Source organism: Suricata suricatta, chromosome 3 (assembly GCF_006229205.1).
Source record: "Suricata suricatta isolate VVHF042 chromosome 3, meerkat_22Aug2017_6uvM2_HiC, whole genome shotgun sequence".
Taxonomy (NCBI): Eukaryota; Metazoa; Chordata; class Mammalia; order Carnivora; family Herpestidae; genus Suricata; species Suricata suricatta.
Window position 1 is genome coordinate 157,622,111 of NC_043702.1, and position 24,380 is coordinate 157,646,490.

General features: G+C 35.7%; 1 protein-coding gene and 1 long non-coding RNA gene across 5 annotated transcripts in view; one reads left to right on the forward strand and one right to left on the reverse strand.

Moving 5' to 3' along the window:
- Window positions 1-10,314, reverse strand: part of LOC115288368 — a 30,931-nt gene extending 20,617 nt beyond the window's left edge. The window contains exon 1 of the long non-coding RNA XR_003906965.1: window positions 10,261-10,314. This is a non-coding gene — a long non-coding RNA (uncharacterized LOC115288368). The remainder of the gene's footprint in view (window positions 1-10,260) is intronic.
- Window positions 1-24,380, forward strand: part of BRINP3 (BMP/retinoic acid inducible neural specific 3) — a 414,132-nt gene that overhangs the window by 367,395 nt on the left and 22,357 nt on the right. The gene's annotated exons all lie outside the window — the stretch shown is intronic.

The window sequence follows — 24,380 nt, forward strand, 5'->3', positions numbered from 1 at the left end:
ACAGCAAACACTCCCAAAATAAACTTAGATTGTATTGCAGTTTCACTTAACAGTATATAAAATGCTGTGTTGTGACAGGTATCAATTATCCATTTGATACTGAATCAATTTTTCTTAAGCACTACTAACTGCTTGCTTTTCTTGAAGCTAGATCATTCTGAAAATTTCCTGTTAGTCCTATGAGAGCAAACATATGGTTTCTGTCCTTCTCTGTCTGACTTATTTCACTTAGCATGACACCCTCAAGGTCCATCCACTTTCCTACAAATGGCCATATTTCATTCTTTCTCATTGCCATGTAGTACTCCATCGTGAATATATACCACATCTTCTTGATCCATTCATCAGGTGATGGACATTTAGGCTCTTTCCATGTTTTGGCTGTTGTTGACAGTGCTGCTACGAACATTGGAGTACATGTGCTCCTATGCATCAGCCCTTCTGTACCCCTTGGGTAAATTCCTAGCAGTGCTATTGCTGGGTCATAGGGGAGTTCTATTAAATAGTTTTTTAAGTTTAGACTGATTAATTATGCCTAATAAATAGAAAGTGCTCAATAAGTAATGACCATAATTATTATATACATACTTCTTTCATTGTTCTTCTAATCTTAAGTTTGCTTCTTATTACTGCTTTGGACAAGTTTCTTCTTAATTTTTTAAACATTTTAGTTTTAAATAATCTCTGTACCCAACGTGAGGGTTGACCTCACACCCTGAGATTGAGCATGCACTCAACCAAGCTCACAAAGCACCCTTAAATTTCTTTATCAGTAAATATGGAGATAAGAATAATGATTCTCCTTAAATTATAGGACTTATGAAAATAATATGAATATATATATATATATGGGGTGCCTGGGTGGCTCAGTCAGTTGAGCATTTGACTCTTGATTTCATTACAGGTTATGATTCCAGGGATGTGAGATCAAGCCTTCATGGGGTCTGCACTGAACCTGGGGCATGCTTAAGATTCTCTCTCCTTTTCTATCTGCCCTCCTTTGCCCATTTGTGTGCTCTCTCTTTCTCTAAGATAAAAAAATGGAAAGAGAAATATATATGTACATAAATATAATGAATTCGATGATGGAATAGAGAAAAATGAGTGAATATGTTGACACTGTAAGCTCATGGTAATTATAAACTTCAATGATGACAAAAATGATTGAAGCATTATTTTATGGAGTTAAATATTTTCATGATAAAGTTATTCAAAGGATGAAGGCACAGACAAATGTTACAAGTGTGTTCCATATGTATTAGGTTAAGGCTGCGACCAGCACCTTCCAATGGAGAGAAAAAAGAAGGAGCTCCTTGAGACAGACTGAGATGACAAGTTGTAGCAGCTGAATGGAGATCCAAAAGCTGGTGATTTTATTAAACAATGCTTGTTGGACCTTTGAGGATGTTGCTAATTAAGTCAACATTTCCAAAACTCTCTTTGAGTCAGATAAATCGTGTAGTATTTTTTTATTCAAACAAAAACTAAAGGAAAATGGAAAACAATGATAGAAATTTTATGTTCTGGAGATCTGGCATAATAATACTATTTTAGAGTGATTGTACTATACTAGAATCTCTGTCTCAGAGTATTTACGTATTTTTATTTTATTATTTTTTAAATGTGTGTCCATTTTAGGGAGAGAGAGAGACAGAAACAGAGACAGAGCATAAGAGGTGGAGGGGCAGAGAGGGAGACATGGAATTCCAAGCTGGCTCAAGGCTCCATGCTGTCAGTGCAGAGCCTGACATGGGGCTTGAACCCAGGAACTATGAGAACATGACCTGAGCCAGAGTCGGACGCTTAACCAACTTAGCCACCCAAGCGTCTCAGTATTTGTTTTTTATTAAAAAGACAAGAACCCAAGGCCTGTGCTTATTCTTGTAAGTGAATCAATAAAAGATGTTCTCTACATACATGCACACAAACACATGTGCGTGTGCATATCTGTCTTAACTGTCTTGTTTCTAGACATAACTTTTAGAACATTTTATGGTAACTTTGTTCTGCAAGAAGATACCTACTATAGTAATATTATAGTAACAGAGTATTTAATATACCATATAGCATACTATACTATAGTATATACAGAATACATAGTATACTATTTAATATATTATAGTTAGTGTATTAATATTTTTAAGTTTATTCATCTTGAGAGAGAGAGAGAGAGAGAAAGTATGGGAGGGGCAGAGAGAGAGGTAGAGAGAGAATCCCAAGCAGGCTCTGCACTGGAAGTGCAGGGCTCATACCCACTCATGACCTGAGCCAAAACCATGAGTAAGATGCTTAACCAACTGAACCACACAGATGCCCCTATAGTTTGTATAATACATATTATACATATAATATAATAATAGTGATATACGTAGTAACAATATATTATTGAATATATTTGTATATTGGTGTAAAGATAATAAAATTACAGAATTATACAGACATTTTAACAAAATAAGACATAATGGCATATACTGTATTCCATCCTAGCTTTTTACTTATATTGTAAACAACTCAGAATATTTAAGCTAACTGAAGAATATAAACTCAAGCAGAAAGAATTATTTGTTTTTAATTTGTAATGTACTCCTTTCCAAAATCATGATTTGAAATGAATATATTGATGTTCTTGTTTAACTTGGGACTATAAATTAAAATCAAATAGTCAGATGCTAACATCATTGTAGCTTTATTAAATGCAAACATACTTGTAACAGGCATAGCATTATCTCCATGGAACATGAAGTTTACAAAGTTAGGATTTCTGGGTACTCCTACCATATGACCTTGATTTCCACAAGTAGTTTCTGTTGCCCATTTATATAGATACACATCACAATTAAATGTAACCACACATGAAAAATGAAAAAAACTTTAAGAATTAAGTCTCATCTTCACAGTACTAAAACTAATGAACTCTTAATTCTATCAAAACATGAAAAAAGCATCAAAGCATAACTGAAACAGGGAACATTCCCAGAAGCATTCCCATAAAGGTGCTTTATGGGGACGTTTTAACAAAATATATACCATTAGAAACATTTTATTCAACAATTCTATGATGAGAACACTACCAATTCTCAGTTTAGATTGACAGTTTTTTTCATGGTAGTTCTAACGGATTAATTCCCATAGCTATTTCTAATGACAAAGGCTAAAATGCCTTGTGGAGATCCATTCAAGAGAAGCCATCCCTGTTTTTTTGTAAGATTTCATTTTAACCAAAGCTAGAGTCTTACGAGTCTTACAAGCTGGACATTGGCAACTACTTTTTTTTAGGTCTTGATTTTAATTATTTGAGAGACAGAGACAGAGAGCGAGCTGGGGAAGGGCAGAAAGAGAGGGAGACAAAAAATCTGAAGCAGGCTCCAGGCTCTGAACTGTCAGTGCAGAGGCCGACCTGGGGCTTGAACCCACAGACCATGAGATCATGACCTGAGCTGAAGTTGGCCACTTAACTGACTGAGCCACCCAGGAGTCCCAAGGCAACCACTTCTCATGCTGACTGAAGTACATATATATTTAGGACTCTGGAGATCAAATCTTCCTGGAATTTCATTTGGGTTAAAGCATGTAATCCATGCCACTAGACTTGTAGTAAAGAGGACCCAGGACACACCCCAGGTCTGACTTTTTCCTAGCCTCCGCCAGGAGATTGTTTTCATGCCCTAAAGGCTCATTCTCCAACTTTCCAAGACTGGTTATCCTAATTTTTGGCATTTCATCATTACTCATATATTTAAGATGTGAGCATTATGCAAACTAAGTACTCCTCCCAAGAAGCAAAGGACAAAAATATAAGCTATAGTTTTATAAATCAGTTCATGTAATTCCATTCCCACTCATTTGCTCTGAGATAAAAGTGCAGTTCCTCATGTAGCTCCTTGAGGTTTATGACCCTGCCTGTGTCTGGAACCTCCTCCTGGCCACATCGTTGCACCCCCACATTGGCCCCAGTCTTCCCTGTACATGCCTGCACAGCACCAAGTCCTTGCACATTCTGTTCCTTAAGACTGGCACATTCAACCCACTCCCCTTTTCTGCTATCATGGTTCAATCTACCTGTACTTCTCACATCTTTCACAAGTGCAATTTTATATGATTTATAGAGCTATTTGAATAGCATCTTTCTCCCCTGTTAGATAGTAATCCGCAAGCAGTGTGATGACCATATATTATTTAGCTCAATATTTTTTGGCTCAATAAACTTTGTCATGAAAGTTTTAGCATGCTTTCTGGAACAGACATGCACATTACACAAATTTCAGCCAGGAAAATATATCTTTTGGGAAAAAGATATTAGCTTATTTAGACTTTATACATTGTTCTGAGAGGTACATTATTGAGAGATTTCTATGTATCAGGCACTATGTAAAGTTATTTTCATGCCTTAGCTTGTGTAATCCTCATGGGTTATGTATTATTATTATTACCCCCTTGACAGTTGGGGTTAGAATTGAAGCGAACTTAAGTGTCTTGTCCAGTATCTAAAAGCTAATAAAAGACAAGAGCTAGCGAGAGCCCAGGACTTGTAACTTTCCAGGTCATGTTCTCAAACCCTACATATCCTAATTCTGGCAAGGGGGAGGGGAGATATTTAACTACTATAAATTTACTGAGAACTCTATTCAAGTTAACAGAAAGGGCTCTAAGTTATAGATAGATAGATAGATAGAGAGATAATTATTTTTTTTACAACTAACTCTCAATTATGCCCAGGTTTCAGGGTCTCATCAAGGTTAAGTGATCAAATACTCAAAAGAGTTTTTCAAACAGATATTTACATATTATTACTTATTCATACTGCAGCAGCCCCTTCCACCTAGTTGCTCAGATGCAACACATAGGAATCATACTGTTTTCTCTCCCTCCTTCATATTGTGTATGCCATCTGGCAACAGGTCCTGTTAGTTTCTCTTCTAAATATCTACCTTCCATTTATCTAGGTCTTTCTAGCCCCACTGCTACCTCCATTGGCTGAGCTACCATCACATCCTGCTGAAATTATACTATACATGTGGCATCTTTTGTTTTTAACTTTTTCATGTTTTTTATTTATATTTGAAAGACAGAGAGAGAGAGCGTGAGGAGGGGAGGGTCAGAGAGAGAGGGAGACACAGAATCCAAAGCAGCCTCCAGGCTCTGAGCTAGCTGTCAGCACAGAGCCTGATGCGGGGCTGGAACTCAGGAACCTTGAGGTCAGGACCTGAGCTGAAGCCAGATGCTTGATTGGCTGAGCCACCCAGGCGCCCCTACACAGGTGGCATTTTAACTGACCTGCCTCACTCCACTTCTGCCCCCCTCTCCTAAATTCCTATGCACGTAGCAGTCAGGATGCTGTTTCTTAAAACAATTTCTTCTTCTCTGCTTTGCAATTTACTCTACAGCTATAAGCCAATTCCGGTTCCTATGCCTCCCATAATCCTCCTTGAGCTGGCCCTGGTTTATCACAGTCCACTAACTCATGATGCTGCAGCCACGCTGATCTTTGTTTTCCCTTTCATGCCCAGCCAAAGCGTTCGCCCTCGGCCTGGAATTCATATCCTTTGCTCGGCTTGGCAAAGATAATGAATTCTAATCATTTAGCTCTTGCTTTAAATATCATCTCCACAGGGAAGCTTTCCCAAGGCTCCCTCCTCACAGTAGCCCTTGTGCATTATTCCCTATCACACTACACTTTTAATCTTCTCATAGAACTTATGCTTATTTAATGTCTCCTTTTTATCGATCTACTTATTTATTGCAAGTTAAACCCACAATGGGACTGTGCCTCTTTTTCATACTTGTAGCTTTAATCTTAAAATACAAGAAATATTGTAGGTGTTTTTTTGTCTGTATTTTGTTTTTTATTGAACTAAGGTACAGATATTTTAGTTAATCATATATATGGATCATTGTCATAATTTTCTTTTTATGCTAGGACCTGGTCTCCTTTTATGTGTATATGTATTATGCTCTTTTTCTTTATCCCTACTAACATTCTGATGGATACTCATTCTGCTGGGCTTGAAATATGTCTTTAGATGTGGCTATCTTGTTGTAAAATATGTAGTGATGATTTTAAAGTATGAATATTTATTTTGCATTATTATCTAATATGTTTTGTTTGTTAGTTTTTTTTCCCACAAAACATGTTCTTAAAATCCGTACTTATATTTGTGGCTTCTCATTGCTGCATAGTATTTTATAATTTGCATCCAATTTACTTCCAATATGTTTTTTAGTGATTTATACCCAAATTCTTTTTAACCCCCACAGGCCATATCTGCCTCTAATCTGAGGAAAACTCCCCTGTGATGTATACTCAATAGTGGGAATGCTAAGCCATAACACACACATATATATATTTTTCAACATGACATAGTTGTTGTTTAGTAAATATTTATAAAATTATTTTATTATGTTTTTAATTTTTTAAAGTTTATTCATTTTTGAGAGAGACAGACAGACAGAGCATGAGCACGGTAAGGAGGCGAGGTGGAGAGAGAGGGAGACACAGAATTCAAAAGAGACTCCAGGATCTGAACTGTCAGCACAGAACCCAACACGGGGCTGGAACACATGAACCATGAGATCATGACCCAAACCAAAACTGGACACCCAACCAACTGAGCCACCCAGGTTCCCCTAAAATTGTTAGTACTGTGTAATAAACTATCTTAAGTAGCATTTTTGTCCTGAAGATAATATAAAGCCCCACATAAAAAAAATAAATTTTTGGAGATTAAGATTATAGTATTACAATAAACTATAAAATATTAGTTAAAATTACTTTAAAATTTAGCAGCTTAAAACAATAGATATTATATCATAATTTCTGTGAGTCAGGATTTGGGGCATATCTTAGTTGGGTGTTGTTTTCTCAGAGTATCTCATGACATTGAAAGGTGAGCTGCAGGTTCCTGAACACTTGACTAGGGCTGGAAGGTACACTTCTTAAAAACAAAAACAAAAACAAAAAACAAAAACTTTATTTCGAGAGAGAGCAAGCATGAGTGGGGGAGGGGCAGATAATGAGGGGGAGAGAGAGAGCCACAAGCAGGCTCCGGGCTGTCCATGGAGAGCCTGATGAGGGGCTCAATCCCATGAAACTTGAGATCATGACCTGAGCTGAAATCACGAGTCAGACAGGAGTCAGACACTCACCCAACTGAGCCACTCAGGCGCCCCTAGAAGACCCATCACTAAGATGGAGCACTGACATGTGCATTGGAAGCAGTTCTCAGTTCTGTGACAAGTGGACTTGTCAACGTGCTCTTTGAGGCTTCTCCTGATATGTCAGCTTGCTTCTCCCAGAGTCAGTGATCCAAGAGAGTGCAAAAAGGAGACACAGGGCCTTTTATGACAGTTATAGTCACTTTCATCATTTTCTATCTTCTATATGCAAACTTAACCCTCACTCAAGGAGAAGAGAATTAAACTCCATTATTGAAGAAAGGAGTTTTAAGCAATTGTAGGCATATTTCAAAATCACTATAAAACCCACAGGGTATAATGGATTGCTATACCTTGTAAATGCTGAGTGAATACATGTTTCTTACCTTTTGGCTTTGATTCAGTAAATAATATTAAATATCTATTTTGTGCTAAATATTTGGCTAAATAATGGAAAGAGTAAGATAAATAGTCAGGATTGATGCTGTGAAGGGGCTTAAATTAGATAAAAGAAAATATAAAATAAAAAGCTCAAAATACAATTCAATGCAGATCCATTGAAATACATTCCACTACCACCCAATGTAATATAATTCAAATATTTGATTAACACAGTCCTACATGACACAATATGATAATGACAAAATTTGTAATGGCACAGTACAAAGATACTCAACATAGGTGAAATTAGCCTATGTAATAAAACAAAGGCTTCACGATTATAATTTAAGATTTAAAGAGTGATTGCATAGGCACTTGCCAGATAAATCAACCATGTTTAGAAGGTTCTATGCAGAAACGACATCATATGAAAAATACAGAAGCATGAACACTTTAAGTATGTTTGGAAATCCATGAGTATAAGTCCTGATAAATTTAACTTGTAGTCCTGAGTACTTCATAACTTTCACATTAGAGAATGTCACAAATTCTAGAAAGGCTTTCTTTAGAGGCAAGTAGTTTTCTTCTACACATTAGGCAAGATTAACAGTTCAAACCTTTGCTGCACATTTTGTGTGCATTTCTTGGTCATCCCACCCCATCTGTGTCGTAATTATTACTATCTCAATTAGAAATGACTAACAGTTCATCCATCTCCAATATTAGTTGTAAATGACCAAAACGCAAATCCAAATCCAACAATGTCCTGGATAAACTGTAGTTTACAGTTCCTAGCTCATAAAATTCAGGGGGAAAGGATTGGGGTAAGTGAAAATGGACTTGTAGATAGAAGCAAGATCATAAAGAACTTTATTAGCCCACAGTACAGAGCCATTGATTATTTGATGGGGGATGGATCTGCCAGATTTACTTGTTAGTTCACTTTGGCAATAGTATAAAAATAAGGAAGAGAGGTGGAAATAAAATTAGGGACATTCAGGCAAAAAATGACAAACCTTTAAGGAACAGAGTAGAAAAACCTTGACGATTCAGGTTGCCCTAGGATGTGGGAATCAGAAGCAATTAGAAAAGTGTGAGCATCTAGCTCTGCACCTGGGTTGACAGAGACATTATTTACTGAGTTAGGATGGTCACAATAGTTGAAATAGGTGGTGTCTTCTGTCTTATGGTTATTATTTCAGGGATCTTCAAAGAGAAGATTATATATTTCTAGCTAATCTCAATATTTTATCTCATAAATCTTCAGTGAAGGTTATAGTCAACACATTCTATTCCCACTTCACTGTCAGTGAGAGCTTTTGCAGTTTTTGGTGCCAACTTTTGGAGTTAGAGAACTTCCTCACTTTTACTTTGCAGCCTGAAGCAAATAACCTAAACTCTGTTGGTCTCAGTTTTATTACCTACAAAGTGGAGATAATAACCTATATCAGTTAGGACAGTCTACCTAATAGGAAGCTACAAATTGACCCACAATGTATAGTGAACAAACATGATAGGAGTTTCTTTTCCTCATTAAAAGAACCCAAGAAGGTTCTATGTTGGTAGGGGATGGAGAGCAAGATTGTATTGTGTGGGAACTTGTTTACTGTGCTTCATTCAGGGATCCTGAGTTATGGAGGATTTGTGTTTTTAATGAATAGCCTCCAAGGTTACCCAAGGCATTAACATCCATCCAGTAAAAGGGACAGTTGTGTGTGCAGAAGCACTCACCACCTGCCCCTAAAGGGCCTAAATCAGTTTAGTTATCTCTTCAATCTCTGCTTCTTGCCAAGAACCTGTCACTCGTCCAGGTCATGCCTGGATGCAGAGATGACTGGGAAGTGCAATCCCTGCCTTCATCACTACTTCCTAGTGGTTCCTCAAAAAATGCCCTGCTGTTAGAATTGTTGTGGAAATTAAATAAGGTTATATATGTAGCACTTAGATGAGTAAGTGCTCATATATAGTAAGTGCTCAACAAATACTAGGTTGAAGGGTAGTATTATGAGCAGCCATATTCTTTCCCTGCTTGGCTCAGGATCTTCACAGAACATATTTCTTTTCAAGAGATGATTAAATTAAGGCTTAAGGTAAATAAAAGTGACTAAAGATGTTTGAGGCCACTAAATCTGGGTAATTACCTAAACCTCATAAGAGAGTGTCAATAGACAACTGAATAAAACTGAATAAAAACAACTGAAAGACAAACTGAATAAAAAACTAACAAACCCAAATGAGAGCAAAGAGTTTTGCCGATTTAGATCCCTGATTGCTCAAAAGATAGCATAAGACACAGGGCAGCAGGGCTGAAAAGACTGAAGAAAGCTTCATTTGAATTATTTTTAAGGAGAAAGTCATACGTGTAGTCACATAGCACAAAGGTGCCAGTCAGGTCCTTTATTTGCTCTGACAAACCTAAAACTAGAGGGATAAAGTCATATGTCTAAAACCAGACCAAAATATTAATGGTAGAAACAGAACTGTTATCTGAACATTCTTCCAGAATTCTTTCCTGAAAATATACTTTGCCACTGAACCATTTTTCCCTTGCTTGGCAACTCCTCTTTGTGAGTTCAATAGCACTCAGATATGTATTGAGAAATTCAGAATATAAACTCATTCCTCCAAAAGAGATGCATAAATCCTAAGGGATTTTTTCTCTAAAGAACAGAATTTTGTGCACATGTTGTTTTAAAATTAGAACTGGCTTTCTAGTCACATGCTTACCATCATTATTTACTTCTTCTTCTATCTTGATTTTAGAACTATAGCCTTCTCTGTGTTATTCATTACAGTATATGGAATTGATGTAACCATTTCTCTATACATCCTCTGTGACTTTGGGAAGAAAATGCTAGAGGATTAAGAAAGACTACTAACTAGGCAGCTAAAAACAACCTTTGTTTGCTAACGTCATCTACAGTTGAAAAGTCTTTATGATGTCAATAGCATTCTTCTTGTTCACATTAGGCATGCTGCTCCGAACACAGATTGGCTTATTGTCCTTAGTGTTCAGAAACTGCACCTGTTCTTTTTAATGATATTTAAAGAACATAATGCTGTAATTATCTAGTGCATGAATTACAAGTACCCCCAGAACTGGTAAATAATATAACACTACAAACTAAAATTATAGTTCAATGCTTATTTGCATGTAGATGACCAAAAATATGCCTCTCTGCACACTCTTCATCTACTAGACAATAAAATTACTATCACTTCATTTCTAAAAGATACTTCTGTTTTTAATTATTGGCTGAGCTGGATGAATTTTAGAATTGGTTTATATAGAGAAAACTGTCAGCAAGAATGAAGAGAATGAAGGAGTAGGGTATGTTTGTTATTAACCTTCTAACACTTCTGTCCCTTGTCTTGATCCTTATTTAAAGGAAAATAATAGAGTAGTTTTATGAGAATAAGATCATCATATAAAATTGAATCTGTTTTTTTAATGTTTTGAAGGAAATTAAGCCATGTATAAATGAAGGCCTAACAAAAATTCTATTCTGACTTCCATGGATAAACATGATAGACTTATTTGCCTAATTGGATCAGAACTTCCAAGTTTTTATTCTAATGAAATGAAAATCAGACACAGTTTAAAAGGTGTTCAATTGTTTTGCATTTTTTACTTTCTATTGCAGAACTGGGATTGGCATAAAGACTTTCTTTGGTCTAGTATAATTCAGGCCTTAATTAATAAACAGATACAGCAAGGATTTGCCGTATGCTAGCCAATCATTCATGTTTTATCCAATATCCTCCTCACTCACATATGTCAGTCAGTTTGTTTTGTGTGGTCTAGTCTTTCTCCAGATTGTCTCCTTCTAACGATGTAGATAAAGGCATTTCAATATTTATTTGCTAAGCCATGGCAAATATCAAATGAGAGTTAATTCTGGAAAAACTATTTTATTAACAAACAATGTGTGTTGACTGTGACCTTGCAACTATTCTTACTGTTTGGGCAGATATCAGGCTGATTTCTCTTCTAAGACGTTTAGTTGTGGAACAGTTGATATATAAGTTTCATGAAATCAGTAGACAGAATTATCTTTATGTATTAATCAATTATTGTCCTTTGACACAGATAAATCATTTATTTATTTTTGTTTTTTATTTTAAATATTTTTATGTTTATTTTTGAGAGAGAGAGAGAGTGAATATGAGTGGGCTAGGGGTAGAGGGAGAGGGAAACACATAATCTGAAGCAGGCTCCAGGCTCTGAGCTGTTAGCACAGAGGCTAATGTGGAGCTTGAACTCAGACCTGGGAGGTAATGACCTGAGCTGAAGTCAGATGCTTAACTGGCTCAGCCACAAGGCACCCCATATTTTTTAATTAGAAGCTTCAAAAAATAGTCTATGGATGATAAAATTGAATAGTCAGTTATGTAACACGTAATATTTATTACATATCTGGAGAAAAAACTTATTAAATTGTTGAATTATAAAATATGGTTAAAAGCCATTTTATAGTCTAAAGTATTTTTTTAAGTTTATTTATTTATCTTGAAAAAGAGAGAACACAAGCAGGCAAGGGGGAGAGAGAAAGAGAGAGAGAGAGAGAGAGAGAGAGAGAGAGAGAATTCCAAGCAGGCTCTGATCTGCCAGAGCAGGGTTTGTACCCATGAACCATGAGAGCATGAGCTGAGCTGAAACCTAGAGTCGAATGCTTAACTGAATGAGCCACGCAGGTGCCCCTCTAGTCTAAGGTTTTTAAAGCAGTTAATACCTTCTGAAGACTTACCATATGATTATGTCTTACGTATTTCATCCTTTCCACAATGGTATAAAGTGGTTATCTATTTCTCCATTTATGTAAAAAAAGAAATAAAGTTTGAAGAAGTAAATTATAAAAAAAAATCACATGACTATTAAGTATGAAGTTTAAGTTAGAACCATTTATTGACTACTGAGTATCCATGTGCCTATCCCCCCCACCCACAACTGCTTTTCCTAGATCCATTGTAGTTAGATGAGGACACAAGACTAGTTATAGTTAATGGATTGAGAGGAAAATTGGTGTGTGTCACTTCTGAACTAAAGCATTTAAAGGTCAGTGAATGACCCGTTAGCTTTTCTTTTACCCTATTGATCTTGGAGACGCCATGTTGACATGGTGATTAGGTTGTGCTTCTATAGCTTACAATCTCTAAATGTCAGTGATGTAACACAACAAAAGATTATATCTTACTCTCTCTGTACAAAAAGAGTTAGCAGGCTCTCTGTTCATTGCAGTTACTCAGATACCCAGGTTGATCGGCAGTCAGTCTAGGTGCCTACTTTCATATTACTGAGGCAGGAAATGCAATAGTGAACTCCGAACTCATTTTTAGGTCTTTCAGGTCATTGTAGTGATGTACATCACTTTTATTCTCATTTCATTGGTAAAGATATTCACTTGGCCACTGTGATGGTTAGTTTTATGTGTCAGATTGCTATGCTAAAGTACTTAGTTGTTCAATCAAACAATTGTTTGGGGAGCAAAAACAAAATTGTATAATTTTTAGAGAATTTGTGTTTTCAGAGTTGTAAAAAACACAGAAGAAAGGATGAAAGTCAAATGCATGTTGGTAGCACTGACATTTGATTATATAACTAAGATAAAGACTGGTCTTTTACTTTATAAAATGTTTTACATAGCCCAATCTTTTATTCTTTATATGAAGGAATCATTAGAAATATTTTTAAATACTTTAATATTGCAAATTAAATTATTGACCCCATATATATTTTCACTAGGTAATCTTTATTTATGCATATAAACAGAGAAAAGTTAATGCTATCCCAGTTTCGAGGACAAAATTTGGGATAATCAAATATATTATAAGTCCTTCAGTTGATGAACAAAAATAAATTTATGTAAAAAGATAAAAACATTCAAGTTATATTACAATTTATTAGAAAAGACTCATAACACTCTAAGTTACTGATTTATGAATACTGGTAGCTTTACACCATATTGTGTACAATGCTGAAATTCAGTGATCTTATGATTCATATTTTTAGGAAATAAGTGAATTCTGGAGCACCTGCGTGGCACAGTCTGTAGAGTTTCTAACTTGGGCTCAGGTCATGATCTCAAAGTTCTCTTGTGAGTTCAAGCCCTGAAGAGGGCTCTCTGCTGTGAGCACAGAACCTGCTTCGGCTCCCACACTTCCCTCCCATGCTCGCTCTGTCTCAAAAAAATAAATGAAATAAACATTAAAAAAAGAAACAAATACTGATTCTGATTAAATTTAACAATTTGTATAAGAGCCACAACACTCTCTTAATGATTACCGTAGTAGTTCTTTGTTAAATGTTTGTTTTCTTCAGCATCCTGTAAATCCAATCCCGTAAAATGTGTACATGTTCGAGATTGCTGAAGCTCAGCACCTCTTCTTATATGTAATGTGCTTTCTAGAAGATGGCAAGGGGAAAACAATCAATTAACAAGCAAATAGATAAGACAATAAGATTGAAATCAATGAAGGGAGTAATCAGGTGGATGTAGTAATAATTGACTAGGGAGGAAAGTGCCATTTTCCATAGAAGAGTCTCTGAAAAGTAAGATTTGAGCAAAAACATGAAGGATGGAGTAATAACATGGCCATATAGTTCTAAGAGAAAGATATAGCAAATATAAGACGTGCAACATTGTCAGTAAACTGATTTTTAAAAGATCTAACACTGAGATATCCTGCCGTCAATGGAAAGTACAGATAAATAAACAATTATAAGTTTATTGATAAGTTGTATAGCACAGGTACATTAACAAGATATACCCTGGAATACCCAGAAAAGCACAGGGCAGAGGCAGTTGAAGTGGACTGTGGTAGACCTGGGAATGTGAAACAGACTCTGTAAAATAGTAGCTGGTCCTCACAATCCATGGTTAAAATGTGGGACATGCAGAAATTCAATTTAATAAGATGATAGTTTTTTTTTAAGTCAATGTTTCTCTGCAATGAATCATTCTTGGCCTCCTGTCTAGTCCAATTTTGTCAAATATTTTATACATAACATGGTCAACGAATGTATTCTTTGACGTTTCCCAGTCAAATTCCATTGGTATCAAGCAGGCTTTCTGATAGGCTGCTGTGAAAAGAAAGACTCAAATGGTAGTTTGTAGAATCTACAAGTGTCTTTCTCTCTTTTGTAAGTAACCACTTAGGACTTTGAGGATTTGTTTCATGGCTTCACAATGCCAGAGAGCCACCTTCCTTCCAGTTATCTCTCTGCCATCTCCCATACCCCCAGGGTTCACGATGGCTTTCAGCTCTCTCTATGGTGACTCCATTCTAGGAACAGTGAAAAAGACATGAAAAAGGAAATACTCTTCTTTTCTTTGAAGGAACAACCCAAAAGTTATATGCATCATCTCTGTTACAACCCAGAGACCAGAATTTATTCTTAGGTTACTTCAGCTGCAAGAAAATTTAGGAATCATAGCTTTTGGCTGAATGGCCATGTCCTCAGCTAAAAACGTTATTACTGCACAAAGAAAGGAGGAATGAATATTAAGACACAAGTTGTGGTCTCTGCCACACTGTCCCATCAAGATTTTAATTTTCAAGTGTTAGATTCATTTCTGGAAATGTAGCAAATTCTTCAAGACACAATCAAATGAACTGTTCAGAAAATCAATTACATATTCCGAGTAGCTACCTCATTCTCACTGCTTATGCCTTCATCATTATCAACAAAGCCCTCATGTTTAATAATTATTAAAATAAAATGTGCAACCTATTCTTTAGGAAGAACAAAGATGCAATTTAATAATTTTTAAAGAGCAAAGATATATGTACATATCTACATATCTTTCTATAAAACATTATATATGAATACTTTTTATCTGTTCACTTTTATTTTTTGAGAATGTACTTGATGGTGGAGCCCTTTATTCCATTTTATTTTTTAGTGCTTTGGAACAGCATGACCTTTATTCAGTTGAAGGGGCTCTAGTTAGGAGTTTGAACACTTATGTTCAAGGCCTTGTTCTGCTACTAATTATCTGTGCGACCTTGGGAAATTATCCTTACCAATCTAGTTTCAATTTCCTCATCTGCCAAATAAAAGTGTTGGACAAGGTGATCTCCAAGGTCCTATCCTGCTCTAATTTCCATCATTCTGACTCATGGTATATTGTGAATGCTGATCTAATTAATTTTCTTAGTCACTTTCATGACACTCGATGGAATATATTTTCTCATGATGTTCAAAAGGCTGATTTGTATACATAAAGATTTCAGTTAAATATAAACACTAATTTTGGCTTTCCTGAAAGGCACAGCGTTGAATTAATGATAATGTACATCAATTGCATAGGACAACTACACTCTCAATTCTTTGTTTTTCTTCCTACATCGATTTTGCCCATCTCTGTTACCTTTGATAAGCTATACAATGGTGGCAAATTAATTTTTATTCCCACAGTTACATACAACACTTTGAGGTTAAGGCCGTTCCTCAAATACCTAGCATAAACAAATGAGTTTTCTAAAATAGTGTTCAAACTATTTAAGTTGGAATGATTTCTTCAAATATTATCCATGCATCCTTTTAATGTATGATATTATTATTTTCACTGTAAATAAGTATTTACTGAGCAGTTTCTATATGTTGAACATTTTCCTGGGCATCAAGAATCAAAACCTAGGAGGTGCCTGGGTGACTCAGTCAGTTAAGCATCTAACTTTGGATCAGGTCATGATCTCACACACAGTTCGTGGGTTGGAGCCCCACATCAGGCTCTGTGCTGACACCTCAGAGCCTGGAGCCTGCTTCAGATTCTGTGTCTCCCACTCTCTGCCCTGTCCTCACACATGCTTGTTTCTTTCTCTCTTTCTCTCTCTTTCCCCCTCTCAAAATAAAGAAGCATTAAAATTTTTAAAAAAAGAATTAAAACTTAAATATTGTCATCAGCCTTCAAAAGTTTAGCACTACTTAGGGGCTTAATAAGGATGCACACTTTATATAAGTACAAAGGTGCTTTAAATGACTTCAAAATCAACAAGGGGTAGAGGGAGCTGAAGACAATTTGAGGATTCTACCATGTTTGTCCATTAATGTAAGAGCAAAACTTAAGCAAATTTGATGCAGCTTCCTATATAAGGGAAATTATTTAAACAAAGATGTGAAAGTGAACATATTTAAAGAGAATGCTGAGAGATAGATAATAAATACAAATTTCAGGCACCATATGAAATCAGATTGTAAGGGCCTCAAATGTTGCATTGAGAACTTTGCAAAGGGTACTCAATGTGTTTTGGGGTTTTCCCCCCTCCTTCTGAGAGTTGTGGATGTTGATTTAGAAAACATTTTTTAATAGTTTATTATCAAATTGGTTTCCATACAACACCCAGTGCTCTTCCTCCCAAATGCCTTCCTCCATCACCACCCCCCCTTCCCCTTCAACCCTCGGTTTGTTTTCAGTATTTAATAGTCTCTCAAGTTTTGCATCCTTCTCTTTCCCCAACTCTCTTTCCCTCTTCCCCTCCCCCTGGTCCTCCAATAGGTTTCTCCTGTTCTCCTGTTAGATCTATAAGTGCAAACATATGGTATCTGTCCTTCTTGGCCTGACTTATTTCGCTTAGCATGACCCCCTCGAGGTCCATCCATTTTACTACAAATGGCCATATTTCATTCTTTCTCATTGCCATGTAATACTCAATTGTATATATATATATATATATATATATATACCACATTGTCTTGATCCACTCATCAGGTGATGGATATTTAGGCTCTTTCCATGTTTTGGCTATCGTTGACAGTGCTGCTATGAACATTGGGGTACATGTGCTTCTATGCATCAGCACTTCTGTATCCCTTGGGTAAATCCCTAGTAGTGCTATTGCTGGGTCATAAGGGAGTTCTATGGATAGTTTTTTGAGGACCCTCCACACTGTTTTCCAGAGCAGCTGCACCAGTTTACATTCCCACCAACAGTGTAGGAGGGTGCCCATCTCCCCACACCCTCACCAGCATCTATATAGAAAACATTTTTTAAAAAGTTTTTTTAGTAATCCAATTGCTTAGATTTGGTGGCATGATGAATAGGGCTGACAGTGAAAATGATGGAACCATAACATTTCGTAAATAAATGAACATGGAGGAAGAGTCAAGAAATGTGTAGGATTCTGATGTCTTATGCTACGTGCAAGCTAAGATGTTAGCCTGTTACTTCTCAGTGGATGTTGGCAAAGGACCCAAGACTCCTGAATCAGAGACAAAGGGCTTGATTACTACTCTTGGCAAAGTAAAGCAGGGTAAACATCAGTTCCATTGCATCAGCTCCTCTTGCCTGAAACTCACACAGAAAGGATGTGATGGGCCCAGATGGAGGCTTTACAAGTGGTGGAATTTCATCACAGCTGAGAAATGCAGTAACTGAGGGACTAACCCCTTTTGAGGAAACAACAAGCATCATAATCACCAGTAAACAAGCTAGTTCCCCTTCCCCTGGGGCAGCTATGGAGTAGCTCCCATCAGGCTGTAGAAGTCCTCATCTGCTCAGCTGCCTATGTGACTAGCTATAGAAATGCTTATTGTCAGGAGACAGATAACCCTTGCAACCTGGCGCCTTCAAAAAGAATATGCTGGAAGCTCAGAGCCCATGGTGATTATGTTCAGACAGGATTCCAAACTGATTCCCTGATTTCCTAGACCTTTAGCTTTGGAAGAGCATGACCACAGACTCATTTTATAAATTTCAGGGGCTGGCACCAGACCCAATAATTTCCTTCCTTCCTTCCTTCCTTCCGTCCTTCCTTCCTTTAGTTCTTTCTTTTCTTCTTTCTTTCTATCATCTATCTTTCATCTATTATCTATACCTATATCTTTATTTGCATTCTAGAGCTGCTGTAACATATTGCCACAATCTGGGTGAATGAAAAAAAAAATAAAACATTTACTCTCTTAACACTCTGTAGGTCAGAAATCTGAAATCAAGGTATTCACAGGCCATGATCCCTCTGGCTCTGGAGAAGAATACTTCTTTGCCACTTGCTAGATTCTGATGGTTGCCAACTTTTGGCTTGGAATTACATCATTGCAATCTCTCCCTCCATTGTTACATGGTCTTCTTCCCTCTGTGTGTCTGTGTATCTCTGTCATTTCTTATATAAGGATACACATACAGTTGACCCTTGAAAAAACTGGATTTGAACTGTGGGAATTCACTTATACATGGTTTTTCGATAGATACAGTCCAGTATTGTAAATTTATTTGTTTTTCTTTATGATTTCATAATATTTTTGTTTTTCTAGCTTACTTACTATAAGAATACAGTATACAATACATATATAAGATATGTATTAAGAGACTCTGTATGTAATGGGTCAGATTTCCAGTCAAGAGTTGTCTATTAGTAGTTATGTTCTGGAGGAATCAGACTTGTATGCAGATTTTTGTTCAAGGATCAACTGTGTTTGGATTTAGAGCCTACCCAAATCCAGCAGAGACTCATCTAAGCTTAACTAATTACATTGTAAAGATGCTATTTCCAAATAAATTCACATTCTGAGGTTCAGGAGGACATGATTTTTGAGAGGGGATGACACAACCCATTATAACATCTATATCAATGTCTAGCTCATGAGTATATACATGAATCAGTATATGAGTGAAAAATGAATGAATTCAAGACTTTGTAATTGAATGAACAATGAGATCCAACTGCAAAAATAAATATTATGAGGATTCAGTACTAAACTTGCTGATTTAAGTTGTTTAACGGGACTTAAGGTGGTAAGGATCCACCATTAGTTGGAAAAAAAGATAGGTGTTTTCTCTACTATTTATTACCTCATGTAACATATGATTCTCAATAATATTACCCTGGTATTCCCCTTTGCTTATCCATATTTTTTCATTCTATAAGCCTCAGTTCAGGAACCTTCTCTTTTGTTATTTTCATCCATGTGACTTATATTTTTATAACTTCTCCTACACTTATTAGCATAACCTATGCTTTGCTTTTTATTTAGATTATGTATTTATTATATATTTGTATGCATTTCTAGTGTAATAGGCACTTGGAATTTAAAAAAACTGGTTTTTATTTCCCATTTGCTCACAGACTATTATCTAAAATTGATACTAGACACATAATTAGAACTTAAGTACTTACTAAACTTTCATATTTATGCCTATGTGAGTTTTCTGTAAGTAGACTAATTCAGATTTTGTGTATATGTTAACATATTTCAAGATAGAGGAAGAAAGTAATACCAGTTTTAATATTTATTTATAGAAATATTTTTATAAAGAAATGTACATGAAAACATTTCATTAGCTTTCTCTATGCAAATTGCTTTTAAGCAGCATTTGATATTTATCCAACTTTGACTTCTAACATTTTTGTTTTATCTCTAATATTAATATACCACTTCATTATCTTTACATCCTCAAATAATGAAACACATTTTGTACAATCTTAGAGATTATACTAATAAGTTTGCCATGAACAAAGCAAACTACATTTCCAAACCCAGCACACTGTGGTTCTGGTTTAGTAAAAGGTTAACTTTCAGGACTTTTTTTCGGCTTTGCAAATTTGCCTGATCTATTTATCATTCCATATGAAATTTGATTTTGTGGCATTTTCACCTTAGTTGACAACATGTACTATACTATAAATGGTCTCTTGTTTGCATTTTCCCTAATTTAATTTCAATTCTGTATTATAGCTTAATTTTTGGACTACAGACCTGGAGATGCAATATGTGGCTACTGTATATACTTAATTCAAATGTTATTTTTAAAAAGTACTATATTTTGGTGCACCTGGGTGGCTCAGTCTGTTAAGCATCTGACTCTTGATTTCATCTCAGGTCAAGATTTCATGGTTGTGAGACTGAGCCCCATGTTGGACATGGTGCTGGGCATGGAGCCTGATTAAATTCTCTCTTTGTCTCCCTCTTCCCCCACCCCACCTCAGCTCACGTGTGTGCACATGTAAGCACATGTATCCCTTTCTATCTCTCAAAAATAAAATAAAAACCAAAAAATGCTATCTTTTGTATACAACCAGTTTAGGCAAATTGTATACTTAATAAAAGGTAGTTTTGTAAAATTGTATTTAAATCTCGCCATTATGAGAAACAGTCATTATAATGACAACATGTATATGTCCTGGGGAAGAAGACTTTAAATGTTTTCTTTGTTACATGTTGCATTTTCTAATACCATATCCCATACGACACATTATTTTCTAGTCTCTTTTCATGGAATGGTAAGATTTTATTATTAAATGTTTCATCGTGCAATGACTACAATGATATAAGGTTGCAATAGAGAAATAAAATGCTTACGAAGGGTGAGGGAGAACTGAGGTTTTCTAAATGTTTTATTGTTAAAATTCTGCTTCACTCACTTCTTATCACCAGCCTTCAGGCTTTTTCAAACATACCCTTCATAATGGCCAGAGAAAGCAGTTAACCAACCGTCTTTCTGTGCAAAGATAAAATAAGTAAAAAAAAAAAAGAAAGAAAAAACATAAAATAAAATACAAACAACTGATTTAACAATTGGAAGGGAAAAGTTAAGGAAATACAGCAATGAGATATTTACTTTCTAGATTTGATGGAGTCATAAACTGATTCAGTTTATTGCAGAGAGCTGCTAAGTAAGAATCCGTAGATCCTGTGTATGGGCCCCTGTCTCCACCACAGCCAGGGGCCCCCAGCGGAAAAGTCTGCGGACAGCATGAGAGTATTCCGTCTTGAGTGCTAACCATTCCAGGTCCTGGGGCTTCCATCTAGAAAATTCTTTTTAAGTTTAGTTTCGTTTATTTTGAGAGAGATAGAGAGCAAGCAGGGGAGGGACACAGAAGAGGTAGACAGAATCCCAAGCAGGCTCCTTGCTGATGGCACAGAGCCTGAAGTGGGGCTCAAACCCATGCCTCACAAAATCATGACCTGAACTGAAATCAAGACTCAGACACTTAACTGACCAAGCCACACAAGCACACCTATCTAGAAGATTGTATAGCATAAGAATTTATGTGTAAGGCATTAACCAACCAGAATAAACTACAATTCAGTCTTGTCATTACTGCTAGCCCTCACATAATTCTAAACCCCATAACAAAGTTACCCGAAATCTGCATTCAGTGTAAGTGAACCTTGTGGATAATAAATGTCTAAAAAAATAGAAGAAATATTTTTAAATAAGTTTAGTCTAATGTAATATCTTAAAAATGTAGAGATTATCTGGAAGTGCTGAGACGTAAAAGATAAACTTTTACATTAATTCTGATGAGGTTAGCACGGAAATGAATCTAAATGAATTTTTATTTTTGTTTAGCTACACACCAGAAAATCAGAAAAGTATAAACAACAATTATCTTTTGTTTCTTTTCTTATTTTAAATAAGATTTCAGCAGATTATTTTTTAAGTTCAGATTTTGGCTCTTATTATTAATGTAGAAACAATGGCTTTTGTCACAGATAAGCAAATCAGAAAAGACCCGTGATAACCTGTTGGAAGGTGATTTGAATTGATGAATAAGCCAGAAATAAATAATCTCAGCTCAGTAAGTGATTCATGAATGCACAAATAAATGAATAATTTAGGTTTTCTCCATTTCTCTATTAAAAAGTGTTCCTCTCCATCTCCTCTTCCTCGGTGCTGGCATGCATTCTTACCTCTTTCGTGTATCAATGAGTCTCTTAAAATTGATTGAGGTTTTAATTATCTGAAGGAAATACCATTACCTTTCATTGTGCCTTTAAAAAGAAGCCAGTTTTATGGAAATGCAGCATTAAGTAGCACAAAAGAGTATCATATTGCCTGTGTAAGTCCCAGCTTGGCCATTTCAGTGTCCGGATTCAAAATTACTTCGCTCCTCACTGTAATTCACGTTCCTCATCTGCAAAATGGAGAAGTGATCAGTCCCTATCTCAGGTTCATGTTGAGTCTAAATGAGTTAATAAAGGTAAGGTGTTTAGGAAGGTGCCTGAACATAGTAAGCAGTGCATACTAGCCACGATGGTAAAATTAAATCCTTATAAAAATACTTACCTTTTTCAAAATTAAAATTAAAATATCACTTAGTAAATCAATATCTTTGTTTATACCCAAAGTAATTATTCTAAGGCTATAATTTAGGGAAAATTTAACAGTGGTTTGTAGTTAAGCCTGGAACATAACCAAGTCCTTTCTATTATAATAGGGAGTCTTGGTACTATATTTTCATAATTACTTCATTTGAATTACTAGTTCTTTTATTTCTCTTTCTTTCATTCTTTCTTTTTTCTTTCTTTTTCTGTCTGTCTTTCTTTCTTGTTGCAAGGAAATATACTTTATAATGAAAGAGTTACAAACAGTAAAGCAATTTATTTGGGCAGGGCTCCTGATTTATAATGGTTCAACTTATGATTTTTTGACTTTATGATGATGGTACAAAAGCAATAATCATTCAGTCAAAACTGTACTTCAAAATGTGAATTATTTCTGTCTTCCCAGGCTAGCCACATAAGGTATGATACTTTCTCATGATGCTGGGCAGCTCCCCATCAGCTGTGTGATCATGAGCTTCAACACCCCATACACGTAACAACCGTTCTGTATCCATATAACCATTTTGTTTTTTCACTTTCAGTACAGGATTCAAAAAAATTACTGGAGGCACTCAACACTTGATTATAAAATAGGCTTTGTTTTAGATATTTTTACCTAAGTGTGGGCCAGTATAAGAGCTCTGAAAATGCTTAAGTCAGGGTAGACTAAGCTATTACAAACATGAAGTACCTCAGTGTGTTCAATGCTTTTCTGGCTTATGATATTTTCAGTTTATGAGACGTTTATCAGGACAGAACTCCATCGTGAGTAGAGGAAAATCTATGCTTGTACTCATCCCTGTACTTCTAAGTTTGTGCTAGTTAGTAGAAAGATCTTTGCTCAAATCCCTAATCCCCCTTTACTCATTATCTATATGACCTTAGGAAAGTTGTTCAAACTCTATCTCAGTAATCTGCTATGTAAAAAAAAATAGTGTTAATACCATTGACCTCAGAGTAGTGAGAATTATATAAATATGTCAGGTAAAGTGACTAAAATAGCTACTTAATAAAGTTATAGATCTTTCTCTTCTCTCTTAGATCCCATGTGAAGGTCCATTGTGAAAAGCTGTGTCTATTACAAACTCATTTCTTAACCTAATTCCAGCTGTATACTTCATCATATAACCATTTTATTTCTTATTTGCACAGGAAGAAATAAAAATCTAGGATTAGCCAGAATGCCCTGATTTGGCTTAATTACACTGAATAGGCTGTTTCTTAATGAGAAATTTTTAGATCCTAACACAGCTTAGTTTGAAATCTGAGTTGTATTTCTGTGTGTGTGCTTATGATTTGAAGGAAGAATATTAATGTAAACACAAAAATAGTGAATATTCAGGATCACTTAGGATATTTCTTTGTGTTTTATGCCACAAAATACATTGTACTTGAGTCTAATCATACATTTGATGCCAATTAATCATACAGGTAATAAATAAGGGATAGAAGAACAAGTTTCATGGCACCATCGGATGACACTGAGAAATTTATTATTCAAATTTAGAATGGTATATTTTACAAAACCAATCTCATTTCTTCAGAACGTCAATGGCATGGGGGAGAAACACAGAAAGACTGAGAAGATTTAAGGGAAATAACTGCCTAATGAAATGAATAGAATCTCCTTGAATCCTGATTTTTAATAATAAAAAATGAATATATTTAGAGTTTCAGAGAAATTTGAATATAGCCTGGATATTAGTTGATGAGGTATTTGGGGTGATAGTGGGGCTCATGGGGTCCTGAGCCAACAACGAAGAAAGAATTCTTGAAGACATCTTTAAGGCAACAAGGT